Raw genomic sequence first — 10,059 nt, forward strand, 5'->3', positions numbered from 1 at the left:
CTTTGCTCACCATTCAGGCATGTTTAAGACTAAGACACTGAAAAGCAAATTGGAAGCTCGTTGTGCTGGAGACATTGTGGACAAGTGGGCATCTTCACCGTGTGGTGGGGCTCTGAGACAACTTGTACGTTGACAACTTTTTTGATGTCTTGACTGGGAGGAATAAGCGTGGTTTCTGGTGTTCCAGGCCCTGGGAAGGATTGCAGGGATGGACGTGGGAGCTTGCATTGTTCATTAAGCCTAACTCTGATTTATTTTCATTTTGGTGCCTCATCCCTGCCCTCTACTGTGTCTAGAATCCTCGGGGCGCCTGGGTGGCGCAGTCGGTTAAGCGTCCGACTTCAGCCAGGTCATGATCTCTTGGTCCCTGAGTTCGAGTCCCGTGTCAGGCTCTGGGCTGACGGCTCGGAGCCTGGAGCCTGTTTCCGATTCTGTGTCTCCCTCTCTCTCTGCCCGTCCCCCGTTCATGCTCTGTCTCTCTCTGTCCCCAAAAAAAAAAAAAAAAAAGTTGAAAAAAAAATTAAAAAAAAGAATCCTCAAGTCTACCGGTGCCTGGGTGGCTCAGTCGGTTAAGATTCCAACTTTGGCTCAGATCATGATCTTGCGGTTTGTGGGTTTAGAGCCCCGTGCTGGGCTCTGTGCTGACAACTCAGAGCCTGGAGCCTGCTTCGGATTCTGTGTCCTCTGCTCCTCCCCCACTCGTGCTCGCTGTTTCTCAAAAATAAACAGTTAAATAAATAAACAAACAAACAAATAAATAAAAAGAATCCCCCAATCTAGGACCTCTCTAGTTCAATTACTAGAGAGAATAAACCTCCCCCTTTTTCTAAGGTAAGACAGGAGTTGTCATCTGGCTTCCCAGGAGAGGATTCCAGAGTTCTTTTCAATGGGCTTTCCTGTTGTCATTCAGACTCTGCATCTCTGCCTGTTTCACTACCTCCAATTCTTGAGCTCTTCCTTGGCTCTATGGAGAGTCAGCATGCTTCAGTTTGGTATTTCAGCACTTAGATTTGAGGTTTCTCCGTTCTTCTAAGCCGGTTTCCACTTCTTCATCTGCTTTCCATCTTCACGCATTTGTTAACGTTCCTTGCCTGCGGTAGTGGCTTTCCAGCTCTCTTTGTGCCAGTGGATTTAATAGACCTTTTAGAAAGTTTCCCTTGCTGCCATTTTTAGGGGATTTCCTAAGAGGGAGAAAAATATGTCTAACAGGTTAATTCAGAATGTTTGATCCTACTTTTAAAAAGTAAATGTTAAATGAGATACTGGACATGGTTTCATTTTAAATTTTGAGTAAGGTTGGGGCGCCTAGGTGGCTCAGTTAGTTGAGCGCCCGACTTCGGCTCAGGTCATGATCTCGCACTCCGGGAGTTTGAGCCCCGCGTCCGGCTCTGTGCAGACAGCTCAGAGCCTGCAGCCTGTTTCCAGTTCTGTGTCTCCCTCTCTGTCTGCCCCTCCCTTGCTCATGCTCTGTCTCTTTCACTCTCAAAAATGAGTAAATGTTAAAAAAAATTTTTTTTTAAATATTTTGAGTAAGGAAGTATTTCAGTGTATATAATTTGAGTCAGGTTAGGTTAGCAACTGAGAATTAAATATTAAGAAAATAAAATTTAGGCTTAATTCCACTGATATCTTAGGAGTCAGTGTTATGATTGTATTATAGCCCATCGGGGATTACATTAAATCAATCCCAATGAATTTTTCATATTTTGTATGTCATGAAAATTCTTCTCAAAATTAATTTACAAGTGAATCCTCACCTTTCATACAAGGAAGACATTGTATCCAGACAAATTTATGTTTTTTAAAAAATGTTTATTTGTTTATTTTGAGAGAGTGAGCAAGCCGTGGAGGGTCAGAGAGAGGGAGCGAATCCCAAACAGGCTCTGTGCCGTCAGCACAGAGCCCGACCTGGGAGACCGTCCCATGAACCATGAGATCATGACCTGAACTCAAATCGTCGGGTGCTTAACTGACTGAGCCACCGGGGGGCCACAGACAGATTTATGTTTTTAAACATAGACGGTCATAGCAAAACTTACAAATTAAATACATATGCACATCTTTTCGAATAAATCATTTCCGTGGAGACAGAAAATAGGAAAATCTTTTTCTAACTTTTAATTTCTGCACCAGCAATTCAGGGGTTATAATATCTAAGCATTCCACCAAACCACAGAGACTTTCTGCTCTTTTTATTCATAAATTTTAAAGCAATATAAGATTTCCTTATGAAATTTTCCCTTGGTGCTCTAAACTTACATCTATGCTGGACTGGCTTCTTCCCACCTCGACCTTTCTCTGGCTGTTTAGTTCAATTTTCAACTGCATATTTCAGCTGTTACTTTTGTCTCGTCCTTGGTGTTCACTGTTGTTCTTCCTATAAGAGTCACTAGATTGGCAGCTTGTCAGAAGACCCATTTGTGATTCCGTATGTTATGCTTCCTAGTGCCCCTGATGGGGAACATTTAGAGAATTCTAAAATGAGGGCTATCTCTTGTTTTGTTGGCTTAAAGTGGAAATGGTAATTTGGATTTGCTTTGCCTACGCTGGTCATGATTGTACATTCAGATAAATGAATTTTAAGGCATAAAAGCTCTGCTTCCATTTCACAGGACGTGTGTTGCCTATGGGGGAAAACATATCTCATGGTCTCTAAGGACTAAACAGAAGGAAAGCTTTCTAATCTTGGAATCGGATTTTTCTGAGGGGATGCATATTCACATCAATTAGAAAGAAAACCATTAGGGAATTATTATGAAGACCATGTAAGCTGATAATACGTCTAAAAAATCAAAACAAAGGAAAATTTCAATAATAGTTGTGGATAAGCCCTTAATTTATATCCCTTAACACTTTTCCCATTTCCTCATTAACCTTTTTTCTCTGCCTGTTAGTAATATTTCTGCTCAAATAATTTGTGTTCCCTCCTCAGAAGAATGTTCCAATAGATGGAGTGCATAATTACACTGTTAAAAATGGATGTATTACTGGAATTTGGATTGCTGAGGAGGCAGGATGCCACCACAGTGCTATTTTGATGATATACCATGATTCTAGTATATCTTGAATTGTTTTGCTTCAAATAATTATTAATTTTTTAATGTTTATTTATTTTTGAGAGAGCGTGCGTAAGCATGGGTGGGGGAGGGGCAGAGAAAGAGAGGGAGACACAGAATCTGAAGCAGGCTCCAGGCTCTAAGCTGTCAGCACAGAACCCGACACTGGGCTTGAACCCATGAGTGGTGAGATCATGACCTGAGCTGAAGTCAGACACTTAACTGACTGAGCCTCCAGGCATCCCTCAATAATGATTTCTTACACATCTTTTATTTTTTTCTTTCACCTCAAGATCTAAGTAAATGAAGTTAAGGCCCTTCTTACAAGTGCAACAGAAATATATAGATAGCAGATATAAATACCATCTACTGATCTGCTCTATAGAATTTTCTTTTAAGGAAACTATAGTGCTCTATTCAACATAATCTGAAGGAGAAGGACTCAGTAGTGAAAGAAACAAGGTGAAGATATCTCGAAATCATACAGGTCAATTTTAGTTGTACTTCAGAAAGTACATCTTTTGCTAGTTAAGCTAATGGGAATCCTTCAATTTAAAAGAAGTGGCACGAACAGATAACTCAAGGCAGTATTAGAGAAGTCACAGAGATGAACAAGGCTATGAGAGAAGTAGTCATCGCTGGCAGCGAGATTATCTGAAGACAAGAGATTCTGATCTATTTGGATAGAAGTTGTATTACTTTAGATTTTTGGTGAGGGTAGGGGGCAACAAAGCAGATTCTCACCAGCTAAGGCAAAAATAACTTACTGAAAGTACACTGGGGTATTTCTCAAAAAAGAGTTAAACAGTCTACTCTAGGGATAGTAATACAGTTTGTCTATGGACCAGAAATATTAGATCCTCTGCTTGCCTCCTGTTTCTGTAAACCATCTTTCCCATGGAGAACATGCCTGCCTGGCATCCCCAGGGTGTACATTTCTGGTTTCAAGCATTAGGGACCAAGTCTCCATTTTCTTTCCTCCCTAAGACCCAAATTCCTGCGAATGGGACTTCCTGGCCTTTAGGAATGAGGTGTCCAACTTGGACCACAGGTGATTAACTGTGGCCAGAAGAAGAGTCATGTTGCAATAGGACTGCCCTGCTGTGACTGCACTGCGGTTCGAGGGGGGACAAAAGAGGGAGGAGCAGTTTCTAGAATAAGCATTAGGGCCCAGGCGATGACCAGAGTTTTCCACTGCAGAAATATATCTCTAAATCGTTTGATTCATGTGATTTAATTTGAAGAGATGATTTGATGGTTTTGGGCATAAAAATCCCACAAAGCTACCATCATATTCTGGTAAGATGGCAGTACCTGAAGGTTTACCAAGGTTTATTTTAACTTCTTTGATTTAAAAAGAGTAGTTTATTAATATTAATTTTATAAATTTTCTCTAATGAATTATTCATTTCGAATTGCAGCTGGAAGGCATTGATAAATCTAATGCAGTTCCCTCATTCTACAGAGGAGAAATCTAAGAGGATAAATAACTTGACCAAGGTCACATGGTAAATAAATGAAAATATCTGGGCTGGAATCCAAGTGTTACTTCTTATCCAGTGCGGATATCTTGATCTTATTATTGGCTTAGAAATGGTTTCTATTTTGCTAAAAATATTTAAGGATGATGTCTTCTTATTTGTACAATCTCTGAATAAAAGTGTATATATAAATTCTGGATCTTTCTGTGTCCAGTGGCAGCAAGACTTAACAGCAGCTTAGAACTTTAGCTCAGAAATTGAAAACTGTCAGTTCTACATAGTGCTGTCTCCTGAGTCAAAGGCCACTTCTGCACAGAGATGCCTTGCAAATAGGTCTTCAGGAAAGCCAGGATTTAGGAAGCAGTTTTGGATTTCATTAGCTCCAAGATGGCACTGTAATGCTAGATCATGGTATGTGACAATGTAATGTGGCCACGATGGTCTGACCAGTCAGGATTTCAAAGCAGCAGTGCCAATTAGGGCTCTACGTGTAGGGGATAGACAATAAATGCATAAACATATAAACAAGATAATTCCAGATAGCAGTAACTGCCATGAAGAGAATGCAGTGAGAAATGTGACAGAGAGGTGGGAGGCTACTGAAGACTGGGGAATCAAAGACATTCTCTCTGAATTAATGAATGATTCAATCAAAGGGAAATTATCAAAGTAAAAGCCACATATCGATAATTTCAGTAATAAAACCATACAGTCACAGCAATAAAAGCCCCAAATGATATTTGATAAAATTCAATATTCAGACTTAAACACCTTAAAAGTGAGATGTAGGCTTGCTCTTTCTTGACATAAAAAAGGAAAAATTAAGAATTTTATATTGGGGCCCTTGGGTGGCTCAGTCGGTTAAGCAGCTGACTCTTGATTTTGGCTCAGGTCATGATCTCATGGTTTGTGAGACTGAGTACCACATCCGGTTTTCACTGACAGCATGGAGCCTGATTGGGATTCTCTCTCTCCCTCTCTCTCTGTCCCTCTCCTGCTCATGCTCTCTCTCTCTCACTCAAAATAAATAAACATTAAAAAAAGAATTTAATATTGAGTCAATTTTATAATGTAGAGCAAATCTAGCAGTATTTTCCTTTAAGAAATTGTCTTCAGTATTTGCCAATATAATGTTAAAAAATTTATTTTATCATATATATATATTATATATATAATATGTATATAATATATCATATAATATATATAACATATATAATATATATAATATATATATTATATATATAATATATATAATATATATATATTATATATATTATATATATAATAATGTCTGTGCCAAATGTGGGACTCAAACTCATGACCCAAAGATCAAGAGTCATCTGCTCTCCCAACTGAGCCAGCCAGGAGCCCCTCAAAGTTATTTTTTTTTTAAGTTTATTTATTTGTTTTGAGAGAGAGACAGAGACAGAGAGAGGGTGAGTGGGGGAGTGGCAGAGAGAGAGGGAGAGAGAGAGAAAATCCCAGGCAGGCACCGCACTGTCAGTGCAGAGCCTGATGTGGGGCTTGAACTCACGAACCATGAGATCATGACCTGAGTCAAAGTCAGATGCTTAACCAACTGAACTACCCTGGTACCCCAAAATTATTTTTATTATGGAAGGATCTCCAAAAGAAATGAAAACTAAATATAGGTGGGGTGGGGGAGGAGAAATAGACAGAAATGTTATTTGAAGAAATAAAAGACCCAAATTAAGCCATTCTCACCCTCCTCAGAACTATTTGAAATATCTAACGCATTTAATGAGATGGGAAAACACAAGATAAATCTATAAACACACATATCTTTCCTAAAAATCAGTAAAAACCAACTAGAAAAGATAACTAAAAAGATCTTATTGACAATGGCAGTAAGTTATAAAATATATGGATATTAATGTGGAAAATGTAAGACACATAAATTATAAAAAAAACTTTAATAAAAGAATTCAAAAAACCAAATGAATACAGAGACATACCGTGACTGTGGATAGTAGAGATGGCACTTCCCAAATAAATATATAAATTTAACATATTCCCATTAAAAACTAAAGAATAGGGGCGCCTGGGTGGCTTGGTCGGTTAAGCGTCCGACTTCGGGACTTCGGCTCAGGTCATGATCTCACGGCCCGTGAGTTCGAGCCCCACGTCGGGCTCTGTGCTGACCGCTCAGAGCCTGCAGCCTGTTTCAGATTCTGTGTCTCCCTCTGTCTCTGCCCCTCCCCTGTTCATGCTCTGTCTCTCTCTGTCTCAAAAATAAATAAACGTTGACAAAAAATTTTTTTTAAAAACTAAAGAATATTTTAGAGAGTTCAATAAAATGACTCCAGAACTGTTTTGGCAAAACAAATGAACAGAATTATCAAATATAGTTGACCCTTGAACACACAGGTTTGAACTGGGTGGGTCCACTTACACATGGAGTTTTAAAAATAAATACAGTACATAGATTGTACCCCTAAAACTAATATTACACTGTATGTTAACTAAATGGAATTTAAGTAAAAACTTAAAAAAATTAAATGCAGTACAGTGCTATAACTGTATTTTCTCTTCCTTATGATTTTCTTAACATTTTCCTTTCTCTAGCTTACTTTATTGTGAGAATACAGTATATAATACATACAACATACAAAATACATGTTAATTGAGTGTTTATGTTATGGGTAAGGCTTCCAGTCAACAGTAGACTACTAGTAGTTAAGTTTCTGGGAAGCCAAAGTTACATGTGGATTTTCAACTGTGCAGGGGTTCAGTGCCCCTAATCCCTACATTGGTCAAAGGTCAACTATATTACCTTCTCTCTCTATAAAAAAAAGAACAATGAGGAGGAACAATATTTGGTAGATACTAGAATTTTAAAGGAAATGAATGGAAATGATATGATATGAGTTCATAAATGAAATTAAGAGTAACCAAAAGGAATAGAAAACCTAGCTTATACATATGCTTAATACATAAACCCAGTCTTCTCAAATGGTGGAGAAAGGAGATGATTTAAGAACTCACAAGAATAATAGATATTAATATGAATAAAAATCAACTTAAGCCTTCACCTCAAACTGCATTTTTATCCCTTCCTCAAGAGGCTGCCTATCAGGATTTTACCATTTTTGAAAGCTGGCATTATTGAAAAGTTTCCAGTTTTTTTCTTGTAGAAATGGAGTCATCTATTCATTTTTGGGGAAGACTTTCTTAGTTTTGAGAAAAGCATCAGAATAAACCCTTTTAATTACATAAATGTAGAACAAGGACATGATTGTTGCTTTTGGAGGAGACGGAAGTCTCCAGTAAGCTGAAAAGTTTAATTTTGAAGCATAAATTGTTTGTATTGACTGGTGTATGTCCTTTTGAAACCAAGGGGGAAAAATATGTCCCTGTGTCTTAGGCTGTTCACGTTGCTATAATCAAACACCAGACCAGGTAGCTATAAACAAGACAAATTTATTTCTTACAGTTTTGGAGGTTGGAAGTCCAAGATCAGGGTGTCAGCCTGTCTAATGAGGGCCCTCTTCCTGGTGGCAGACTTCCCATTGTATATTCACATGGTGGAAAGGCCCAGGAGTATCTCTGGAGCCTCTTTTATAAGGTACTAATCCCATTCATGAGGGCTCCACCTTTTTTTTTTTTTTTTAATTTTTATCTAATGTTTTTTTTAATTCACTTCTGAGAGACAGAGACAGAGCATGGGCGTGGTGGGGGGGGGGGGTGGTGGCAGGGAAGGAGAGAGAGAGGGAGACACAGAATCTGAAACAGGCTCCAGGCTCTGAGTTGTCAGCACAGAGCCCGATGTGGGGCTTGAACCCACGGACTGTGAAATCATGACCTGAGCTGAAGTCAGACTCTTACCTGACTAAGCCACCCAGGCACCTCAATGAGGGCTCCACCTTTTAATTTATGTACTTTCCCAAAGGTCCCACCTGCTCCATACCATCACATTGGGTGTTAGGACTTCAACATATGAATTTTGGTGGGGAGGAATGCAAATATTCAAACAATAGCACCTTAGAATGTGGATTTAGGCTGACCTGTCCTTGCAAGTACTTTTTTTTTTGGATAGCTAGATAGCTAGATAGTTTGCATGCGCGCGCGCGTGTGTGTGTGTGTGTGTGTGCGCGCGCGCACGCGTGTGTGTGTGTGTGTGTGTGTGTGTGTGTGTGTGTGTTTTGGCTAACTGATTGCTTATAGAAGACTGTGATACTGGACCTTTGGGTAGGCCTGATCTTTTTATACTAGAGATAAAAAGTGTGAAAGGGAATCAGCAAGATTGAACTTGGTACAGTAACACTTGGGTTGGACCATTGGTGCCTTTCACATAGTGTTATTTAAGATGGAAAAACTCTGATCTGGGAAACACACTGCTGACCTTTATCACTGCCTTGTGTGAGCCATGGGAACCAGATTACACTCTGAATGAATGGGTGTTTCCACTGTCAATTGTATAATTTATTTTACTCACTGAATCTTCACAAGCATCATATGAAGCAGGGCATGGATTTTGAGAGGAGACATCTCTCTGTGAATATCTCTGGCTCTGTCTCTCTTTTTCCTGCATATGCAAGTACACACCCACCCACATGCATACAACGACGAACACGTACTCAGTCACACTCCCATTGCCGCTATATGGGTTGTTAGGGCCAGTATTCCAGTGCTTGGAGATGCCTGGAGATTTTCTGTTGTGGGTGGAGGTAAGCTGGCCACTGCCGTACTGGGTGTTCTGAAAGTAATACATCCTAGAAGTGGTTGTAACCTATACCGTATTGTGCTGCTACTCCGTCCCTGAATCTACAGTACATTTTTCCTAACTGTTTTACTCTTGTCTTAACTGTGCCTTGGTGAATTGAGGGAGAAATCAGTGCCGGTCCTGGGAGAGACACTGGGTGGGGACAATGGCATTCTGGAGAACCTGGTCATCAGATGGTTGGACCCTCTGGACTCCAAGAGGAAGGAAACGTGATCTTATTAAGCAATCGTAGTTTCGTGTAGTCTGTGAACTTGCCCCTTCACTTATTCATACATTCCACAAGTATTTTTCAGTTGTTCACCCTGTGCTGGGACTGGGCTAGGCATATAGATACAATGATGACTAAGTGAGTCTCTACCTTTTAGGAGAAAACTCCAGGAAGTTAAATACTAACAAGTCAAAGTGTAAGAAAATAAGAAAAATAGGAGAGGAAACAGAAATGAAAAAAATAGAAGATAGATCTATATGACTATAGAAACATTTCAAATCTCTATAAGATGAAAATTAATAAAGGAAGCTAAAGAGGAAAACAAACTAAGAGAGTTGTGCTAAATATGACAGGTAAGCTAATAACATTTTAAATATGTCAGTCTTTAGTCAAAGCTAAAGTATAACACCAAATCCCTAAGAGCAAAAAGGACACTAGGAGCATTCAAACAAGGGAAAACTTAAAAAATACCTTCAGTAATGGGGCGCCTGGGTGGCTCAGTCGGTTAAGCACCAACTTCGGCTCAGGTCATGATCTCGTGGTTCGTGAGTTCGAGCCCTGCATCAGGCT

The sequence above is a fragment of the Puma concolor genome, chromosome A1 (assembly GCF_028749965.1).
Source record: "Puma concolor isolate L17-30 chromosome A1, mPumCon1.1.hap2, whole genome shotgun sequence".
Classification (NCBI taxonomy): Eukaryota; Metazoa; Chordata; class Mammalia; order Carnivora; family Felidae; genus Puma; species Puma concolor.